This window comes from Notamacropus eugenii, chromosome 4 (assembly GCF_028372415.1).
Source record: "Notamacropus eugenii isolate mMacEug1 chromosome 4, mMacEug1.pri_v2, whole genome shotgun sequence".
NCBI lineage: Eukaryota > Metazoa > Chordata > Mammalia > Diprotodontia > Macropodidae > Notamacropus > Notamacropus eugenii.
In genome coordinates this window covers 361,458,307-361,474,712 of record NC_092875.1, presented here as the reverse complement: position 1 = coordinate 361,474,712, position 16,406 = coordinate 361,458,307, and the positions used below count along the sequence as shown (strand labels likewise).

At 36.2% G+C, this 16,406-nt stretch overlaps 1 protein-coding gene across 4 annotated transcripts in view; it reads left to right on the top strand.

The window, feature by feature from the left end:
* The window catches only part of CTNND2 (catenin delta 2), a 1,167,955-nt gene that overhangs the window by 70,738 nt on the left and 1,080,811 nt on the right, over positions 1-16,406 (top strand). Inside the window, exon 2 of one of the 4 annotated variants that reach the window (XM_072605430.1) lies at positions 13,634-13,787. The exons of the other annotated variants lie outside the window; for them this stretch is intronic. The gene's annotated coding sequence lies outside the window, so the exon portion shown is untranslated. The remainder of the gene's footprint in view (positions 1-13,633; positions 13,788-16,406) is intronic. 4 annotated transcript variants of the gene reach the window in all.

Genomic DNA, 16,406 nt, shown 5'->3' with positions numbered 1-16,406 from the left:
AAAGTACTCAAAGCAAAAGAGAGAATACAGAGGTAGGAATGAGAAAATTATGGGTAAGACACAATGGGTAGCTTAATTATGTGAGTATAGAAAAGCTACCTTGGGGAGTGATGAAAGCTTAGGTTGATGAGATGGGGCAGCAGTTAATGGAAGGCTACAGATGCTCTCCAGATCAATTTGGATTTGATATGAAGGCAATAGGGAAGCACTATCAATTCTTGGGCAAGAGGATTATACAACAACAATGTATGTTAATTAGCAGTTGTATGTAGAACAAGTTGGAACAAGAATATGCCAAAGACAATTTCACTAGTCTAAGTCAACAGCAATCAATCAATCATTAAGCATTTATTTAGCACCTTTTAGGTTTCTGACAGGGTGCTAAGTGTTTATAAGAGTCTGAAATAGATGCTGGATGTAGAAATAAAACTGAGATTCAGATCCAGGAAGCCATATAGAAAAGAAAAAATAACAGGCCTCGATGGATAAGATAGTTTTGAGGTAAAAGTATAGAGATCTTGTGTATGTCATTCAATATCGTATTCAAGTCAGAAATTAGTCTATGAAGTTCTGAAACAAACATATGTCTGAGTAACTGTATCATACTGGCTGCAAATCTGTTGAACACTATTTATGGAGGGTAAATGGCAGCAGAATATTTGAGCTGTGCTGGAGTATTATATTAGTAACATGAAGGAGTTTAATTACAAATAGGATGGCCTTAAAAAGTTGTACTAGAATAAAACTTCAGGCAATGTGACACAGTTTAAATAGGTTGGAAACAGTGGCAGCTAACTGTTATACAAGAATGAGAGGCAGAGGAAGCTCTTTCTGAAAAATGGCAGTGTCTAGTTCATGAGATAAGGAGACAGTTGAAAGCAGAGTTTGCTCCAGAAATAGCAACTAGAAGTGTAAACAGGGTGAATTACATGGAAAATATGATGTGTCACACATCATTTGCATACCTGGACGCAGACACTTTTAACAGAGTCATCTTTGAATGTGAAATATATTTTACATCAATAATCAGTACTCAAATGGAGTATGATTTAAAGAATCCATGCCTGCCTGTTTATGATGGGTCCTATAGATGTACTCTCATAAGTTTTCCATAGGGGCAGGGAAAACCCAACATTTATTCTGAGGGACTTCATTTATATTTCCTGATATCATAAAGATACCACGACATGTCTATTGCTAATTCTTCATGTTCAACCTGGGACCAAACTCGGGTTCTTCTTAGCTGTGGGACCCTAGACAATAAGAAATTCAGTCTACATTAATTTTCTCAGCTGTAAAATGGGAATTATAGTAGTAACTAATTCTCAGGGTTGTTGTAAGAGTGAAGATATTTCTAAAGTGCTTAGCATGGTTTCTGGCACATAATGGGCACTTAATAAATGCATGTTCCACCCTCCTCCTTTTATATACAAGATATATAAAATGTAAATGAAGGTATTTGAGCTGAAGTCTTAAAGGAACCCAGGATGAGATTAGGAGAAAGAGCATTCAAGCATAAGGGATAGCCAGTAAAAAAGCACAGTCAGAAAATGGAGTGTCATGTGCAAAGAACTGCAAGAAGGTTGGCCTTGTTAGACTTTCTCATATTTGAGAGGATGGGTAATTGAAGTATATATAGACTAGAACGATAGGGAAGGAGCAGGTTGTGAAGGTCTTTCAAAGCAAGAAGGAAGATTTTACACTTGATCCCAGAGGGTAATAGGGAGCCCTAGCAATTTACTGTGTAGAGAGAGGAATGACCTAGTCTAACCTGCATTTTTGAAAGATCACTTTGCTAGCTGAGTGAAGGATAGATTGCATCAGGAAAGACCCGAGACAAGGAGACTAACAAGAAGGCCATTTTAATAGTCTAGGTATAAGGTCATGAAAGCCTCCAGCAGTTTTGTAGCTATTTGAGTAGAGAGAGAAATTTGAAAGATGTTTTGAAGGTAGAAATTACAAGATATTTGGTATTTGTAGTGAGTTCAAGAGAGGAGTTGACCATGACCTAACATTACAAACCTAAGTGACTAGGAGAATACTGGTGCTTTCAACAATAGTAGAAAAGTTCTAAAGAGTGAAGGTTTCGAGGAAAATATGAGTTCTGTTTTGAACAAGGTGAGTTTGGGATGTAGATGAGACATCCAGTTATAGATGCCTAATAGTGAATTGGAAATGTGAGACTGGTAGTCTGCAGAGAGGTTAGAACTGGATAAGGAGATTTAAGAAATCATTAACATAGAGATAATAATTGAACTAATTGGATCTGATGAGATCACCAAGTGAAATATTATAGTGGGAGAGGAGAAAGCCAAAGACAGATGCTTGGGGGACACCAATAGATATTGAGCATGGCCTTGTAGAAGACCCAGCAAAGGAAACTGAGAAATAGTACTCAGAAAAATAAGAGAAGAGAAAACCAGGAGTGAGAATCATCATGAAAACTTGGAGGAGAGACCATGTGGAAGAAGGTGATCAATAGTGTGAAAGACCATAGAGAAGTCAAGAAAAATGAGGATTGGGTGGGGGGACATTTTGCAATTAAGTGGCAATTGAGAGATCTTTGGAGTTAGCAGTCTCAGTTAAATGATGAAGTAGGAAGCAAAACTTCAAAGAGTATACAGGAGTGAGAGGAGAGAGAATGAAGACACCAACTGTAGATGGATTTCTCAAGAAGTATAGCTAGCTAGGATGGTTGGATCATCATGGAGAGAGGATTTTTTTAAAGGTTTTTTTAAGATGTACGATACGGGAAGCTAAGTGGCACAGTGGATAGAGCAACAGCCCTGGAATCAGAAGGACATGAGTTAAAATCTGGCCTCAGACACTTACTAGGCAGGTGACTCTGGGCAAGTCACTTAACCTCTATTACTTAAAAAGAGGAGGAAACAGGCATGTTTATAGATATGAAGGAAGCAGTTTGTGGACAGAGATTGAGGATTAGTGAGAGAATGGTTCAGAAAGTGGGATGAAATGAGAACAAAGATAGATGTAGAAAAGATAAGTGAAGGGTGAGATTGGAGGAAGAAATCTGTATAATATGAGATGAAAAGAGGAGAATAGGGAAATCTCATTGCATGACCTCCATATTTTTAGTGAAGTATAAGATAAGATCCTCAGGTGAGAGGTTGCGGGGAGGGGTTGAGGTGCCATAGGAATTCTGAGGAAGGTTAAAAAGGTTTGCAATAACTATTTTAGTGAATAAGAGGGCAAATCAGTTAGAGAGTGGTAAAAGTGGTTGCCTTCTTGCAGTGATGGCCTAACTGAAATTATGTAGTATAAATTTATAGGAGATCCTGTCAACAGGGTTTCATGATTTCCCTCCATTCACTTAGAAGAACATGAATAGAAGGGACTGCAGTAGATAGAGGGAGTAATCTAAAGTTGGGAGGATAGAATAGGAGGCAAGGGACTTCAATCTAGAGGACAACATATCATTGGATTTATCCATAACAACATCAAGATAGGGAAGGAATGAGAGTGTAACCAATACAGGGGTGATGACCTGAGAAAGAAATAAGAGGTAAAGGAATTTGCAGATGTGACAAGGATAAAGAACAAGGATGGTTTTGTAAGGCATTCTGCATCATACTATTAGGTTATCAGATTAATTATGGTTAAATAAAGAAAGTTTTGGTTCATGAATTGTAGATGGTTATAAGATCAGAAGTTATGAATATTCTGTGTAGAGTCAAGATGGAGTAGAGGAGTAGATCATGGAAAGGGAGTAGTCTGAGTAAGATGGAAGTTAGGATGTTTGAGAGAGTAGTATATTGTGGTAAAGCTCTTTAGTATTAGGACAGAAGTTGGGGTGGAGAGAAGAGTTGTGACTAGGTACTGAAGGAAGGAAGGAGAAAGTTGCTAGACAGTAGCTACCTATATCTTTATTGGATGACAAATTTGGATTAAAAAAAAGCATCAGAGAATGGTGGTCAGAGTAGCTGAAAGTGGTAATGGAAAGCAAGAGCTCTTCACCATGACTAGTAAGTAGGGAATATGAGTAAAAACACACCTAATAACTGAAAGGGTTCAATAGAGGAGGGTGAGAAAGGTTTAACATGAAAGCAAGTTTGTTAATAGGCATTCCAAAGACTAACTATTCCATAGTTAGCAAATTGCTTTTACATCAAACCTTTCTCACTCTCTCCTTTTCTGGGATCGGTTTGGAATATGCTAATCATTGAAGAATGCATCTAGGCAGAGGGTTGGTAGTTAGAGAGAGAACCATTGAGGTTGCCAGATGATTGGACAATTCAAGATCCTCCCTTGAGTTCCAGCTTTGTTGCTGGTGGTAATGCTGAGGGGTGTGAAGACCAAGAGGGTCAATTCACAATAGACAGGAGCATGAGAATTTATGGCCTGAGAAAGTCTAGACAAGAAGCAGTAGTTGTCAATTTCAGATGAGTATGATGCAAGAAAATCCTCAGGAACGATAAACAGGGCTAGAGACCAGAAACTGGTTGCCTGGATCCAAGGCTTTCCCTTTACATTCCTTTACAATCCTGCAGAATTCCCTTTACAGATAGAATGGAAACTTCTTGAAGATGGGCTTTCTTTCATTTTTTTTTCTTCCTCTCTCCTTCTTTCCTCTCTTCCTTTGTTCTTTCTTTCCTTCCTTCCTCATTCCCTCCCTTTCTCCCTCCCTCCCTTTCTCCCTTCCTTCCTTCACTTTTTTCATGTTTTGTACAGTGGATTCTTTACACATTGTAGGAGCTAGGTTATCTTGGAGAACTAGAAAGAAAAGAAACAGTCTTTGTCTTCTAGGACCTTACATTCTATTGTGGGCGGTGTACAGGGAGAAAAGAGATAGTGTTTATGCAAAAAAATGAATACATCATAATTTAAGAAGGAAAAGAACACTAACAAGAAAGCTATTACATCAAACCACAGTTAACCTGAGGAGGACCTGGAGTATAGTTCTATCAGGAATAATGGAGAAAAGTCCAAATGCAGGACACATTTCAAAGAGAAAAAAAAAAAGATTTAGTGATAGATTGGATATAGAGAATCAAGAGGAGTAGATTCGAAAATCATTCTACAATGATTTATTTCCTGAAAGAATAGTAGTGTCGTCTTGGATTTCATATCCTTTCAGTTTTTCCTCCTCCCCCTCCAATTCATCACTGATTAAGCAATCACTAGCCAATTAACTGAGTTACCAGCTACATGCTATCGTATCTACTGAGTATATGACACATTAACCTTGGCCCTCAAAAAGCATATAGTTTATTTGGAATATCAAAACTAACACTCCTTAGAAAATTGTGAAAAATGTTCATTATTTAGTGAGAAATTACTGAGATATTAAAAAATTAATGAGAAATTAGTGAAAGGACTGTCTGCCATAAAATTTTAAATTGTTAATTATCCGTCCACTGATGTATTACTTCTGATTCCCAATCATAACCCTGAGTTTTCAAAAGACTATGCCAGTAGTGTAAGCTCTGGGCAGGTCGTCCCTAGTTGGAAAGATTTCTATTATTGGCCTGATAATAGAGTGTCTAATGTCTACTAAGCATGACAAGAAGAATAGTAGCTACCCATCACCTATAGCATCACTTTGAAGCAGCACTTTCAAATTCCTACATAATATGATCCCAGCTCATACCTAGATCCATGTCATGAGAGTCTATGTAGTGTAATGGAAAGGGTTTTGGATGTTACTTCAAGAGAAACCTTGGTTTAAACCCAGCCTCTATCCTTTAGTAACACTATGATCATGGAGAACAAATCAATTCACAAGCAGTTATTAAAGTTCAGCACTCTGCTAAGCACTGGAGATACAAAAACAAAAGCATGAAGTCTCTGTCCATACAGATCTGACCTTCTAAAGGACAAGCGATATAAGTTTTCTAGGCCTTAGTTTCCCCATCTGTAAAATGACATAGAGGCCCTAAACAGTTAAAAAAAAAAATGAATACAGGATAGTGGTCTCATAGGTATTTGAATTTGCACAATTTGAAATTGTAAATGTTTAAAATATTGTAATTGGTCCAGTCTGATGGACACATCAATGTACTTTTGAATAATGCACCACCTGTCAAAGGTTTCATTATTTGGCCTAATTGAGACCTAGTTGTAATGGCACCTATAGCATTTTCCTTGAACGGCTGAACTTGGCATATCTTAAAGTGGGACACAAATATTAGATATTATTATTACTGCCACTCCCCACTGATCCCTTTGCTCTACTCAGATTTCTCTGTATAATAAATCTCACATATTTTGACCTTTCTGTATTTGCTTGAACTGTTAAGTTCTTGTTTTTTTTTCAGTTGTGTCTGATTTTCCGTGACCCCATTTTGGGGTTTTCTTGGCAGAGATACTGGTGTGGTTTGCCATTTCCTTCTCCAGTTCATTTTACAGATGAGGAAACTGAGGCAAAGAGGATTATTTTATTGACTTGCCCAGGGTCACACAGCTAGTGAAGGAGGCCAGATTTGAACTAAGATGAACACTTCCTGACTCCAGGCCTAGCACTCCACTGTGGCATTTAGCTGCCCGCCTTGAGCTCTTTACTTACCTATGAATGGACTTGCATAATAGTCTCTAACTCACTTCCACCTTCTCCAAGATTCAATTCAAATTCTGTTCCTTTGCTTATCTTCTCCCAAGGAAATTCAGCCTTCAGGGAAATACTTTTGTTTTTCAATTAACACCTCACTATTGTTGTACCTTTTCTTCTTCTTTTAGTTTGAGTTCTGTACTTGGGATTTCATCCATGCAGGGAGCTTCCTTTGAGGAAACTCCTCCTACCAATGCCTGGCAGGAAGTCTATCAGGCAACTTAGTCTTAGACAATTGACTAGGGCACCTAAATGTTAGAGCAGCTTACCCAGTATGTATCAGGAGCAGGGCTTGAAACTAGGCCATCTCAACATCAACGCGTGCCTTCCATTTATTGCACCAAGTTAAATCCAGAATTTATTTATAAATTCTGTCATCTTGTGTAATACTTTAATGGTAGAGTAGTATCTTATATTAGTTAGTTTCATGCATCCTAGCTTTCTTTTTTCCTACCAAACTATATAATATCTTGAGATGAAGAACATTGATTTTTTGGGGGAGAGGAGGTAGGGACTTTCTTTATAACTCCAGCATTCAGCATAGTAAATGGCACAAAGTAGGTGTTTCATAAATGCTTATTTTGTGACTGCTTTTGTGAAGAGATATTTTATACATTTGCATTTCTTCTACAACAAAGAACACAATGTAGATTTATAATATTCAAATAACTAATACTTCCTGATTAATTCATATCTAACTCAGGATTGTTATGATGAAAGTGTTGTATAAATCTTGAAGCTCCTAAATGTAGATTTTTCCTTTTCCTCTTCCATTATCTTCTTAATATTTTAATGATAACAATAATCAGTACAAATAAATTTAGTAAGAAAGGAAAACTAAAACACATTTAGAAGCATGGGAACAAACAGTGTAAGAAATCTATGAAAGAAATGCCTATAAAACACTTGCTAAATATTCAGTTTTCATATGTGTGTGTGTGTGTGTGTGTGTGTGTGTGTATACAGAGTCCACTTTAAAAGTGATGAATTGAGTATTATTTTATTATGTTTGTTAACTTTATTAGAAGAGTTTTGTTTTTCATATATGCTGCAGCACTTGACAATATAATCCAATAAGTAATTCATTTATATAATTCCTTTAACTATGAGAAGATAGAATACTTTTTAAAAAATCAAAATGCTTCCATTTTGTTGATTTCAAAACCAAAGTCCTTATAAAATATAACAAACATGCCATCTGCACAGCAGGAGGTAAAAAAAAAATGATAAATGGGCCTTTGAAATATTGAAAATGTCAATGCACATGTATTTTTCTCAAGCCAAAGACATATGGCGTATTTCTAATTTCATCAGTAGAAAATACATTTTACTCTTTTTTTCTGTTATTTCCTTGCAATTGATTGAAAAAAAAATGTTTCATGAATTTTTTTAAAGTACATTTGGTGGGGAAATATGTTGATTACTTCACAAATGCACTGGTATGGTAGAGTTTTTGATTCTATTTTAGGGCAGGTTGCTATAACTAAAAGATAGTCAAAGCATATATTACACATGGCCAAAATTCTAAAATAAAAAAATCAATTTATATTTTCTCTGTAATAGTTCAAGAATGAATATTTTCATCCCTTTAGGTACTATCTCCATTTCATATCACTCTGTCTTTATAGTTGTTTTTATTGTTTGTGTGTGTGTGTGTGTGTGTGTGTGTGTGTGTGTGTGTGTGAGAGAGAGAGAGAGAGAGAGAGAGAGAGAGAGAGAGAGAGAGATCGATCCTGTGGTCAACCTGGTGATGAACCTCTATATATTTTAATTTTGCAAATGAAGTGCTTTTGACTATGGTTTTGAAATTTGGATAGAATATGTGGTTTTATTGTTACAAAAAACTTCCAGTTGAGAGAAACATCCTGCAACATGAATAACATCAATAAAGTAGTTTTTAGTTTTAGTTTTTGGGGGATATAAGAGGTTAAGTGACTCATCTTAGGGTCAAATAGCTAGCAAGTGGCAATATGGGTCAGAGATGGGGGCTTGCACCCAGATCATTCTGACTCCGGAGGTGACTTTCTCTATCAGCTATGATGTTTTGAGTCTCATTATAAACATCTGTAACAGTTCTACTATCATAGTGATTTTCAAATTAAAATTAAAGGTGACCCGAAGGGATCATTTCTGAATTTTTCTTTTTTGCTATAGGTGAACAAAAAATCAAACAGTATTAGAAGTCTAAACAGTTTCAAAAAGAAATGTTAGGTTTAGTTTGGGGTTTCTTATTGTTTAAACTGCAGATATTTTAAATGAAAAAAGTGCTAATTTTCTTTTCTGTATTAATGTTAACTGTCTCAGAATTACATAATCAAAAACGTCAAGGACTGCATTCTTTCTTTAGCTCTTTTTTCCCCCCTTGGTCCAAGTGGCCTAGCATGAGACTAGTTTTAGACTTGAGCCAGTGATATTTTACTGGCACACAGAGCATTTTTTTTATTTCAGCATCAAATTCAACCCTTTCTGAGGGTATTCTATGCCTGTTACTTCACCTCATTCTTACATTTTGATTTCCTGTTGCTTCATGTCCTGACCCATTTTTACCTGGTCACCTAACTGGTCTGAGCTTCTGACCTATTCTACTTAACGGCCCAAAGTTTGGAACATGTTTGCCTACGCCTCCAAGTATTCTTGTACTTGATGCCCTTGTCTGTTTGGTTTAGGCTGGGGTTCTTAGCCGAAAGCAATCACAGCAGAGATGAAATCTACAAGTTTTGTCTGTAAACTTGAATTGAAAATATTTCATCTTTATCTTCCTTAACCTCTAATTAAAATTCACCATTTCCTTCAATTATAAACAAAGTTAACAAATATGATCCTGAGAATATGTCCATAGGCTTTGCCAGACTGAAAAGGGGTTACATGACACAAAAAAGTTTGAGCCCCAGGGACTCGACTTAAACTTTTGTTGTACTCTGCACTCTGCACATCCAAGTCCTGGTTTAAAGCAAGGTACCTTTTATTGTTTCCTTCCTTATCCCTTTTAATTAGATCTATTTTTTTTTGCATTGCCTGAGATAAGGATTGCTACCTCTACTTTTTTTTTTTTTTTACTTCAGCTGAAGCATAATATATTCTACTTCAGTCTTTTACTTTTACCCTTCTGTTCCAAATGTGTTTCTTGTAAACAACATATTGTAGCATTATGATTTTTAATCCATTCGACTATCTGCTTCTGTTTTATGGGAGAGTTCATACCATTCACATTCACAGTTATGATTACTATTTGTGTCTTTCTCTCCATCCTATCCCCTCACCCACTTATGCTTTTGTTTCTCCTTTTTTCCTTTCCTTCCTCACTTGAGTTTTGCTTTTGACTGCCTGCTCCCTCAATATACTCTCTCTTCTATCAGCCCTACTCCCTTTTCTTTCCATTTTTCTTTATTACTTCTTCCCTTCTATCCCTCCCTCCATTTTCTTTCCCTTTTCCCCTCCAACTGTCTATAGAGCAAGTTAGATTTGTATACTGACCATTTTATTCTCTCCTTGTGCCACATCTGATGAGAGTAAAGTTAAACAATTCTCATCACCCTCCCTTCATTTCCTCTACTATAATATGTTTTTGTGTCTCTTTGCGATGTAATTTACCCTTTTCTGCCTCCTCTTTTTCTCTTCTCTCGTTATAATCTTTTTCAGCACTTAAGTTTTTTTATCAACATATTAGAATGAGCTTAAATCCACCTCTTCTGTCTATATATTTCCTTTCTATATGATGTAGTAAAGATACAGTTTTCCAGAGTTATCAGTATCATCTTCACATGTAGGGATGTAAACCATCTGTCCTTATTGAGTAACATGCTTTTATTTTTCCCTTTCCTGTTAACTTTTTATTCCTCTCTTGAGACTTGTATGTAAAGATCAAACTTTGCATTGAACTCTGGTCTTCTCATGAGGAAAGTCTGAAAGTCTCCTATTTCATTGAATGTCTATCTCCTCTCCTGAAAGATTATGTCTTACAGAATATCATATTTCAAGCCCTCTCATCCTTTAATATAGAAGCTGCAAGGTCCTGAATAATCCTGACTGTGGTTCCATGATATTTGAATTGTTTCTTTCTGGCTGCTTGCAGCATTTTCTCCTTAATCTGATAATTCTGGAATTTGGCTACAATATTCTTTGGCATTTTCAATTGGGAATCTCTTTCAGGAGGTGATTGGTGAATTCTTTTCAATGACTCTTTTACCCTTTGGCTCTAGGACCCCAGGGCAGTTTTCCTTGGTGATTTCTTGAAAGATGCTGTCCAGGATCTTTTTTTCATCATGGTTCTCAAGTAGACCAATAATTCTTAAGTTATCTCTCCTTGTTCTGTTTTCCAGGTTTATTGTTTTTCCAATGAGGTATTTTGCATTTTCTTCAATTTTTTTTAATTCTTTTGATTTTGCTTGACTGATTCTTGATGTCTCATAGAGTCATTAGCCTATAGTTCCCCAATTCTAATTTTTAATGCATTATTTTCTTCAATTAGCTTTTGTATCTCCTTTTCCATTTGACTAATTCTACTTTTAAAGGAGTTGTTTTCTTCAGCGTACTTTATTTTCCATTTTGTCAATTGTATTTTTAAATTTCTTCTTCTACCTCTATTATTTGACTTTTAAAATCCTTCTTGAGCTCTTCCAAGAAGGCTTTTTGGGCTTGAGACCAGTTCATATTCCCCTTTGAGTTTTGAGTGTGAATATGTTAACTATGTTGTCCTCTCCTGAATTTGTGCTTTGATCTTCCCTGTCACCAAACTATTTCTCTATGGTCATTCTTTTTTTTTCATTCTTCTTGCTCATGTTTGCCTTTTTTTTTGCTTTTAAATTTGATCTCTGCTTCTGGGGCGCAGGGGGTACTGTCCCAGACATTTTTGTTTGGGGGCTTGAGGTCTGGTTACTGAATTTCTGTGGGGGGCCTCAGTTGCTTACAGTTGGATATTGTAGGAGCATTGTAGTACCAATTTTACCTGGTGTTGAGCTGGAGGTGGTAGTGGGAGCTGTTGTGTGCCTGGTGTTGGCACTGGCCTGCTCCTCCACCCTGGGGTTCAGGATCTCCTGCTGGTCCCTGAGGTGGGGCTTGTTACTGGCTTGCTGGGACACCTCCTATCCTGTACTAGTCCCCTTCAGCCATAGCAGAGGGAACTTTCCAGTTAACCCCCCTAGCCTTCTGAGCTAGAGATAAAAGACTGCTGTACCCAGTCTTTCTCCTGGGTCCACTATTCCAGGATTTTTCTTGGGGCAATATTCTCTTGGTTTTTCCAGGTCAACAAGGGAGGATGAGAGCATCTTACTGTTTACTCCACCATCTTGGCTCCTGGAAGTTTAAATAGATGACTTTAAAATATTCAATCTGTGAACTGATAGCCCCAGAAATAACTGCTGTTGCTGCTATAGGTCCTGCACAGGACTGTGCTTCTCTCTCACCCCAGTTCCAACAGACTCCCCTCTTGCACTGAGAGGTCTGGAAATCACCACCTCTGCCAGTGATTCAGTCCACTGTGGTCTGCTCTGGTTTTTCTATGATTGAGTCTCTGCTGGTACAGCCCATTTGATAGGCTACGTTCATCTTCCAATCTGATGCAACAGCCCCCCTCCTGTCCATCCTCTAGGTTGTCTTGGACTGGTAATCTGCCACACTCTATCTCTTTGTGGATTCTGATGCTCTAGAATTTGTTCAGTTTCACTTTTTAAAGGTATTTGAAGGAGTTTGTAGGAGAGCTCAGGTGAGTCCCTGCTTTTTCTCCACTATTTTGGCTCTGCCCCTTAAAGCAAGATATGGAAATGAATTGACTGTGTCAAATTAATTAGCTCTAATGTAGTGAATTAACTTAAATTTTAAAATCATTTAAGGTATATATGGGCACTAATCTGATATAGTTTTCAAAATAGAAAATTTCTAATTTCTCCAATTCAGTTAATCACTTAAGCAATTATGTACAAATCAGATGTTGATATGAAAAGATAGGTAAGCCACAGCTCCTTTTTGAAGGATAATCTAATAGAGAAAATGGTTCAAATAACCATGGTTACAATAAAATAACATGTTAACAATAAGGTGAGGTGCAGACAAAGTGGTATTAGACATTTAATGAAGGAAAGATCACTGAAAACTGGTTGGGGGGGGTGTCACAAAAACCCTTGAATTGGGTCTGAAAGGAAGATGAGACTTAAACAAAACCGTTAGGGTGAGGAGAGTACATCTTAAGCATCAGGGGAATAAAGACCTGGAATGTAACAGAATTTAAGGTATCAGTTAATTCATTTCAAACTCTCAAAAACAGAAAGGACAAGTTAATGTAGTCTAACTTCACTTTGTAGAAAGAGAAACTGAGGTCTAGAGAGGTTGGGTAATTTGTTCAAGGTCATAAATAAAAGCCAAGACTACCACTACTAGTATAGATTGGTTACAGTTTTATTTAGTGTTTCTGAGTAAAGGAAGAAGAGATGAAGGGAAAGAGTGAAGGAAGAGTTTTCTCTCACAAGACTTTTACATGTAATGGCAATCTATTCATGCTTATTAATTCATGCTTATTAATTTTTATTGACTATCCCCTAATATACTAGTAGCTTTAACTTTTATTTTATAAAATGTCAAAATGAAAGCAAACAGCAAGTGTTCTAAGTAGCCATTATTTCCACAAAGAAAAATAAAGTGCTGTAGGGATTCTGTGATGTTATTTCTGCTAAATCTAATTTACAAGATGATTGCACTAATTAGGGTTGGCTGATTGTATTCATTTCACTTGAAGAATCTGCAAATACAGTTTCTTAAATTGTTCAGGAACCATAATGTTTCTTTCCAAAGTCAAAGGGTTGTTTTATAATTGTTTCCCTCCCCCTGCTTATTACTGGTACTTCTAAAATGCCCACACAGATGGTTGCTTAATCTCAAAGGTCTTTTGGCAAACTGGTGTATGGCCTTTTCCAGTAACTTGTGTTTTTAGAATGTACATCCAAAAGTCTCTCCCAAGCCCTCTTTTGGGCTTACACTTTCCTCTTCTGTTTGCTGTATTGGTGTATAGAGAATCACAGAACCTTAGAGTTATAATGTATTTTAGTGCTAATATAGTGCAACCTTCTCACTTTACAGATGAAGAAAGAGAGGTCCTGAGATTAAGTAACTTGTTCAAGGTCACATAGAAGAGCCAGAACTAGAATCCAGATCTTCTGCCACCAGAGTTGTACCACTCTCCCATTCTGGATACCATCTTCCTCATATTAATTCTTCATACACTTGACTACAGGTATTGCTGACACCTCAGACTATTATTTTCCAGAATAAACAATTCTATCACTAGTCTGACTTTGACAGAAAATAAATACAGTCCTTACTTTCAGATTGCTTGTCCTAAGTAGGGTTAAATAATAAAATAGCTTTATCAAACTCAGGAACAGTCATTTATAATAACCCTCTTATAAGAACACCTGATTTTTCTCCCTTATTTATCCTCATATGAATTTTGAAGGTTCTACTTTGCACCGATTATTCATGTTCATGTCTTGGTAGACTGTCAGTTTCATGAAGGCAGAGGAGGAATCTTTTCTCACGTTTGTTTGTTACTAAGAATTTAGTAAAGTGATTTGCACATAGGACATATTGAAAGAATTTTAAATGAATGAATGAATATTAAAGTGAGCTTGTAGAATGTGAGCCAAGGATCATATGGCCTTATCTTGGGTTGAAAGGAGAAATCAGTTAAGAGATTTTGTTTGATTTTTTTTTTTTTTTTTGCAATATAATCATGGTAAGAGGGAGGCTTTCAGAAGCCTTCTATCAATAGAGACTGATTTAATCTAGATTATATCTTAGGTAGATTTAATGCTATTGGACTTGGTAACAGGATTATTCTCTTCTGTGATATTAAAGCAGGTTGCATCTGACAGCTTGACTACTTAGTTATTTGCTTCTATCATCAAGGCAATATTTGATCAGTAGATATGTGTTGATTCATCTGTGTGTTCATTTGGCAAGGTGCTAAGTGAAATCTTAAATAGAAATTTTCAGCTATGAGAGTCAAAAGTCAACTCTTCTGATCATATTATAGTACATTGCATCCCTGCCAATTCATCTCACTGCTATGAAAAGAAAAAAAAAAGAGTAAGTCCCTATGATTCTTCTCTAGAGCAAAAGAGGATTATATAGGGAGCTAGTGATAATACATTTCTTTTATGGTGACTTAAGTTTTTAATATTTCACTTTCACTTTTATAGTGTCAAGATGTTGTGTGAAAAAAAAAATATTTTCCTACCTTCCAGGTTGTGTGATATGCATACCATACTAGTCTCTTTATAAAACCTAGGGAGAATGTTACACCTATCTTCCAGTGGTTGTAAGAATCATATGTTGTGTGCTGTTGAGTGAATAACTGTTGAAAATTTTTATCACTTTTTCAGTTAATAAAGAAATTGGAAACTTGTGGCAGAATGTCTACAAGAGGTGTTTAAAAATTCTTAGTGCAATTTTAAGTTACGAAACCTTAAAATTACACTAAGACTTTTGAACACACTGTAAAATAGGCAAAAATAAAATGGAAGCTAATGTCAGTTGGGCAATTAAAGACTGTCCACTAGCTTCTTGAAGACCTAAACTTCCCAGAATATATAAGATTGCTTTTGTGTGTGTGTGATCTTAGCACCTAATACACCATGATATACATGTGAATAAAAAAAGATTTGACCTAAATTATGTTGCTGAAATATGGTAGAAAAATATTTCCTAGTGAATCATAAGTTGAATGAAATAATTGTATTTATTATCTATATAATATTATATGTTTCTCTATGAAATATACATTGCATACCTGCAGACAGAAACCTCGAACAAGTAGGCTGTATGTAAAAAGCACTTTTTAGGAACACAAGCTGACAGTATTTCCTTAAATCCACTCTAAAAGTAGACAAGCTGGAGAAATAAGGAACAACCTTAGGTGAAGAAAACTTTCTCAGCTGGAGATCATAGATTTAAAGCTAAAGTACCCCAACATCTTTTTTTTTTACAAATAAGAAAACTGAGGTTGCTGGAGGTTAATTAACTTGTGCAAGATCCCAGAAATAGTAAGCATCATTTGAAACTGTATCTTGTAACTCCAAAGCCAGTACTAGGTCCAATGTGCCATGGTGTTTTATGAGCTCTTTGCAAAGAAAGACATGGAATACTACATAGCAAATAAATGGGGAGTTAGATGAAATCAAGAAGGTTACGAAGTAGAGGAATGGAACACTAATACTGCAACAGAAAGAGATGACATTAAAACTAAACTTGAGGCATAAGAATTGCTGATAAGGCATGAAATTAGCCTACTAATTTTAAGGTTTTTTTAAGGGCAGGAAATGACTTACCAAAGGATATAATTCAATTTAATAAGAGAGGCAGGACTTGAACCTAGGTTTCTTATTCTTTTTCAGTGATCAGTTTGCTATATATTATATCATCCATATTTTAAAGGGCAAATACACTTAAGAGGGAGAAACTGAAAGAAAAGAGAAGATTAAAGAAGTAAATGTAGAAGGCTGATGGGGGGGAACCAAAAGAAGACTGACCAGTGAGAATTTTCATCACACACTTTGAAAGAGGAGAAGATTATAAAAGAAACTGGAAAATAAGAATGCAGAAAGCCTGAGAAAGGAGCTGGGGATTTAGCTGTCTTTTATTTTTTTCTTCAGGTTGTCTATTATCTTTTCCTAATATTTTAGTTTTGTATGTCTATTCCAATGACGTGTACCTTTTCTCACAGACCTATTGTGGAATATTAAATTGTACTTGAAGAAAGTTCTTGTGTCTGCACATGGGAGAAAGAGGGATCATGAAAATAATATATATGTGTAATTTGTTTTAAGATTTATGGTACATTTTCATCACATCC